Raw genomic sequence first — 6000 nt, 5'->3', positions numbered from 1 at the left:
TCCTAAAACAGGCCATTCTCTCTATTATTTATTTTAGCCAACTACTACCAACTACTACAAAGATCCACAGCTACAAAAAAAAAAAAAAAAAAAAAAAAAAAAAAAAAAAAAAAAAAAAGCTACAAAATGCAGGACTAGGACTGAAAACAATCTTGAGTCCTTTCATGAAGATGGACTTCTGAGAAGAAATGTTCCCAGTGTGGCTGATATAATGTAATGAATTAAGAAAATGTGAGCTCTTCAACATGTTAGAATTTATTCTGGGTTCAGAGCAGTGCTAAATGTGTGCAATTTCAGTTCAGTGCTAAGAATCAAGTATCCTCTGTTTCGTGTCATATATATGGGAACTTCAACGAAGACTTTCCAGAAAGACAAGGCTCTCAAGGACTTTCTCCTCTAAAGCAGTGGAGGAAAAAGCGTGCTGCAGCAGGGGCGTGGAGCACCCTCCCTGCCAGCATGTGGGCCAAATCACCCCAGCAGCTGAGCCTTGGATAATAGTTGTTTTTTTCTAAACTAAAACTTCAGTTGAGATAGCTACACTACTAATTTCTATTAGTTCATTGAAAAGAAAGGTTTTGCTGTGTTGTTTGATCAGTTTTTCATGCCTATATCATATAAGCTGAGCAACTACTTTGAAGATAACAATAAGTGATATACTAACCATTATTACTCTCCTATCTTGGTTTGAAATTTTGTCATTATTTTTACTGTTTTTTTTTTTCTTTAAAATTAAAGCCATGCTGTTATGTTAAGCTGTAGGGGACTCAGGTCAACAATTTCTGACATTGCCAGTGAAGCAGAAGACCCAATACTATTATGGACTACTGGACTCTTTTAGAATATTTTGCCGAGTTAATACACCTACAATATTCAAATAATGGAACTAAATAAAAGGGGATACAGATGAATGTCCATTTTGTATCTGTGTATTCAAAATGATTAGGATAGATATGTAGTTACATTCTCTTAATGAATAGAGAGATTTGTTCTAATAGTGTTTGTAAATAGGATATCATGTCCGCATCTTGTACAGCAATTAATCACTAGGAAGAATGTATGCAATGTGTTAATTATTGAAACTGTAGTACTAATTTGGTTTGAAACTGTCTCATTGCCATTTGTTTCTCAATAAAATTATGGGAAACAAAAAAATAAATAAATAAATAAAATAATTTGTCCAAAATAAATAAATAAATAAATAAAACTTCAGTCTTCAGGTTCAATTGCAGTGTTAGCACTTTCTGCTAGATAAGTGCGCTTGGGGTTATAGTTTAAGCACTGAGACTCTAAAAGATTTGCCATCATTGTTCTACTGTTAATTTTATGAGATAGCTATCTTTAAATCCAGTTGAATTAAAATGATATGTGAAAGCTATTTTCCACTGCTATTATATTATAAGAAAACATATGTTCTATTGATATGTATATGTTTGTGCGAATATGCATGTGTATTTGTGTGCATGTGTGTGTACATGTATATCCATGCATATTGCTAATTTTTTATTGTTTTGTTTTTTATTTTAGGGAAGGGTCTACAGGGTGTTCAAGGTCTCACTACTAGATTGAACTCGTAGTGATCCTCTCGTTTACAGCCTCCCAAGAGCTGGGATTACAGGCATGCCACCACATTCAGTCTCAATTGCAGTCTCAAGGTGGCCCGGGGGCGGGGCCAGCACGATTAATTTTTTATTGTTGATTGATTACATTGTCTACTTAGGGAAATCTTTCAGGAACAAACTTATTTAGGGTTTTGTTTGTTTGTTTGTTTGTTTTGGTACTGAGGATTGAACTCAGTACCTCGCACTTGCCAGGCAAGCACTTATGCCACTGAGCTATCTCCCCAGCAACAAACTTATTTAGATTTAGAATAAATTTCCCATGATGAAATAAGTAAAAACAAAAACAGCCTATTGTTTTGTAAAATGCTTCTGTCATAAATTATTTTTTTACATACTTTTTATGGTAAAAATACAGCCAAAATACTCTTTGTTCAAAGGCGAAAATATATACTGCTATGGTCATGGTTCTAAGGATGGTTGAAGCAGTCTCTGACTCCTCCTCAGTGCACTGTAGTGTAGGCTGACTTCAACCACAGCTTCTGCAGCTTCAGTCATTTATCAAAGCTAAAATACTATTAAGATACATGAAGAAACAGCAAGTAGAAACCAAGTTTGATCATGGCTTCTTTCATGTGTGACTTCAGCTTCCTCAATTATGTATTTCCGTTGGGTCAAACACTCCCATGTTGCCAGTTGGCACCATAATGAACCAATATATATTCTAAGTGGCAACGGGTAAGTTGAGAAGGAAGATGAACCAGTGCAATGAGAAAAGCATTGATACACTGACAATGGAATGGCCACTTCTTTAATTTTGAGCAACATGATCTAGCATTAATATAATCACGTTCTAAATCAGATAATGTAATTATGAAGTACACGGTGAGGAAGATTAGCACGCAGCAGCCCAGCAGAGAAAAGATGAACACCGCTGCCTCCAACCTCCACCGCCGGGGCCTCTCTGTCAGCCCAACGCGCCAGCCTGCCAGTCAGCTGCCAAGGCCTGCCTACTTCACAGGCCTGCGTAGCACGCGGTATGGCCGCACCCAGAGGCATACCGGGAGTTGTAGTCCAAACAAGAACCAACAGTGGTCTGTCATAAATTAAGAGTAATGTGTATAAATCTGATATAGTCAGAAAATAAAAATACAAGTAATATTAAACTTAAAATACCATAATCAGATATAGAGTTAGAGGGAGGTGACAGCGCACAGAGGAGTTTTTAGAAGGACTATTCAGCTGACCGGGTTCGGCTAGTGCCACTCGGAAAATGCAAGTGAGTAGTACTCTTGACAACGTATGTAGCAGCCGGAGCAGTCATGGCCGACTGCTGGAAATCACAACCAAAGAAATTCTGTGATTACTGCAAGTGCTGCATAGCAGACAATAGGCCTAGCGTTGAATTTCATGAACAGCGAAAGAATCATAAGGAAAATGTGGCAAAGAGGATCAGTAAGATTAAACAGAAAAGCCTGGATAAAGCAAAAGAAGAAGAAAAAGCATAAAAAGAAGTTTGCTGCAATGAAGGCAGCTGTCTTAAAAGCATACCAAGAGGATTTGAAAAGGCTTGGCTTAGTCAGACATTTCAGAGTCACCAGTAGCCAGGACTACCCCAGTTCCCACTGTATCAAATCAACAAAAAGAAAAGAGGAAGAGGAAGGAAGGGGAAGGGGAGGGGGAGAAGCAGAAGCAGAAGAAAAGATCCTTCAAACGGTAGATGGGTAGAAGGTATAACCTCTGAGGTTATACCATAACCATTACTATTTTATGATCTTATCACAGGAGCATCTCAGTGTGAGAAACCTGAAGGATTTCAAGGAAATTTTTAAAAGACAATAAAGGAAATTTGGGTAGAAGGTTTAAAAGAAGATGATTATAGCTATTACTATAATACAGAAACAGGAGACTCCAAATAGGAAAAACCTGATGATCTCATCCCACACCCTGGCAATATGCTTTCTAATAAGGTCAACTAAAGGTCACTTGGCACCCTAGATGAATGAGTCATCAGATAGTGAATCTGATAGAGAACAAGAGGCAAAAAGAGAAGTCTCTGCAGAAACAAAATAGCCAAAAATAAGTTTTAAGAAAAAATATAAAAATAGCGATGAAAAAATTGCCCCAAAAATACAGAAAGAAAAAAGTGTCCAAAACCAGAGTTCATCAGGTCCAAGTGAAGAAAAATCCAAAACTTTGAAAAAAATCAAACCCATATGGACAATTGCAAGAAATTAGGTCTGATGAGGGGACAGATTTAGAAGTTCCAAGCACTGAGAAGGAGTATGTACCCACATCTGATGCTGTGGAACCCAAAGTGGTATTTAAGGAAAAAACAGTCACTTCTCTTAGAGTTGTGGCAGATGCAGTGGCCCCCATCTTCGAAAAAAAAATCAAAAATGGAAAATGTAGAAATTTAAGGCAACAAGTGATGATCAATAATTGCAAGAGATATTTCTGTATGTGCATTTTGGCCAGAATTGGAACTTACACCTCCTAAAGCTTCTATGCATTTGCTTCTGTTTGGTGATGAAAATTTGGATTTTATTCTAAATGTATTTGATGTGAATTAAAACAAATGTTTTTCACATGAAATTTATTTTTGTTCCTAAAATAGAAGCCTATTACATTGTTACATAATACAGTGTATTATGTTCATTGTCTAAGAACTGCTAATTATGTCACACTTTAAGATGCTATGTGTGTCATTTAAAATGTGAAAAAATAAGACCTTTATTCCATTCTTACTCATGTGAACATATTTATCCTACACTGAACATACATTACTTAACACTTACTCAAACAAGAATTAGGCCACATAAGAGAAGATTCACAGCCCAGTGACAATGTGATTCTAAGGATCTTATCCAAATTTTGTGGAAAATGGATGTACAATGGTTTACCTTACACAATTTAAGATCAAAGGCCAGAACCAGGAGAAGCTCAGATACTTCAAATGTACCTGTGCTTTAAATGGATTGAAAACTAGGACCGGCAAGATAGCTCAGTGGACTAAGCACCTGCTTAGGCAAGAGCAGGAACCAGGGTTCGATCCTGGGCACCACATGCCATGTGTTGTCCCCACCCCAGGGTGCACTGAGCCAGCCACTGAGTCTGAGAGTTGCGGCACACACCTGAAAACAGAAGGATCACTAAGAGTCCAAGTTGTATAATGAGACCCTGTACCAAATATACAAATTTTTTTTAAAATAAAAATAAAAATGGAGTGAAAACTGGACCAAAGGTAAAAATGTGCATTTTGCTTGTGTTCATTTTGAAGCAGAAAGTGCTGTTTAAGCTTTGTAACTTTGAGCTTAGCATTGTACTAGAAACCAGGGAAGTATACACAAAGTCCTTCAGTTCACATTCTAATTTAGTCCTTTTTCCATTATGCACTTTTGTTGGACAGCTGTATATGTGCTGGAAAATAAAGTTTCATTTAAAATTATGTACATAAAGGCTTGAACTAAAATACTAAGGTCTCTGACTTCAACAGATGTTTTTAGTGTTCAGTTAGAACACTAAATATTAGAAATTTCCCATTTTCTGATTAGGTTTCTTTAAAATAGAATGTTTTTATTTAATTTGAAGTAGATTCTTTCCATTACTTTTACAAATTTATTATAAAATTATATTTTTCATATATTTAACTTTTGTTAACAAATATTTGTCTTTTTAATAATACTAGTGTACATATAAGAAAATTAAACACTTCATTAAAAAGTGAAAAAAAAAATAGTCTGGGGACATAGCTTGACCGTCTAAGCACCTACCTGGCAAGTGCAAGGACCCAGCTTTGATCATCAGTACCACATGCTGTGCTGGCCTGCACCATGCTGTGCTGACCACTGAAACCAGGAGTGGTGGTACACCACTGTAATTCCAGTGCTGGGGCAACTGAGACAGGAGGATCACTACAAGTCCAATACCCTGTACCAAATAAATAAATAAATAAATAAATAAGATTTTTTAAAAATTAAAATACTGGGGCCGGTGAGATAGTTCAGCAGCCTAAAGTGCCTGCTTAGGCAAGCTTAGGTAATCGCAGGGACCACATGCTGCGCCAGCCTCACCCCCAGGGGAGGCTGAGCCAGCCACACAAAAAAAATTAATATTAAAATATCATTACTTAATGAGAACATGGTCCTGAGGAAGCTAGGGAAGCAAATGAGGAGAAATATCCTTGTGTTTGCTAAGTGTGAGGAGGATTTGCAGTTGGGACAACCACCTTCCTCTCTTCTTCCTTTTCTTCTTATTTGCTTTTAAATCTGTTCTCATCCTGTGATCCCTTCTGTCCCTCACTTCCTCATCACCCACACCTCCACTTCTATTTCATCTACTACTCCTCTACTATTCTCAATACTTCCAAAACTTCTTTGAACAAACACATATTCGTCCCATACAATTCAATTCAGTTCTCATTAAGTACCACCTGGTTTTATTA

General features: G+C 36.9%; 2 pseudogenes; one reads left to right on the top strand and one right to left on the bottom strand.

Annotated features, from left to right (window-relative positions):
- Positions 1 to 1950: 1950 nt before the first annotated feature.
- LOC101576026 lies at positions 1951 to 2880 on the bottom strand (annotated as a pseudogene).
- On the top strand, positions 2879 to 4056 carry LOC101575637 (annotated as a pseudogene).
- Positions 4057 to 6000: the final 1944 nt, after the last annotated feature.

Source organism: Octodon degus, unplaced genomic scaffold (genome assembly GCF_000260255.1).
Source record: "Octodon degus isolate 3935 unplaced genomic scaffold, OctDeg1.0 scaffold00146, whole genome shotgun sequence".
Lineage (NCBI taxonomy): Eukaryota > Metazoa > Chordata > Mammalia > Rodentia > Octodontidae > Octodon > Octodon degus.
Note: the sequence above shows the minus strand (reverse complement) of the source record. Positions and strands in the feature narration are given on the sequence as shown.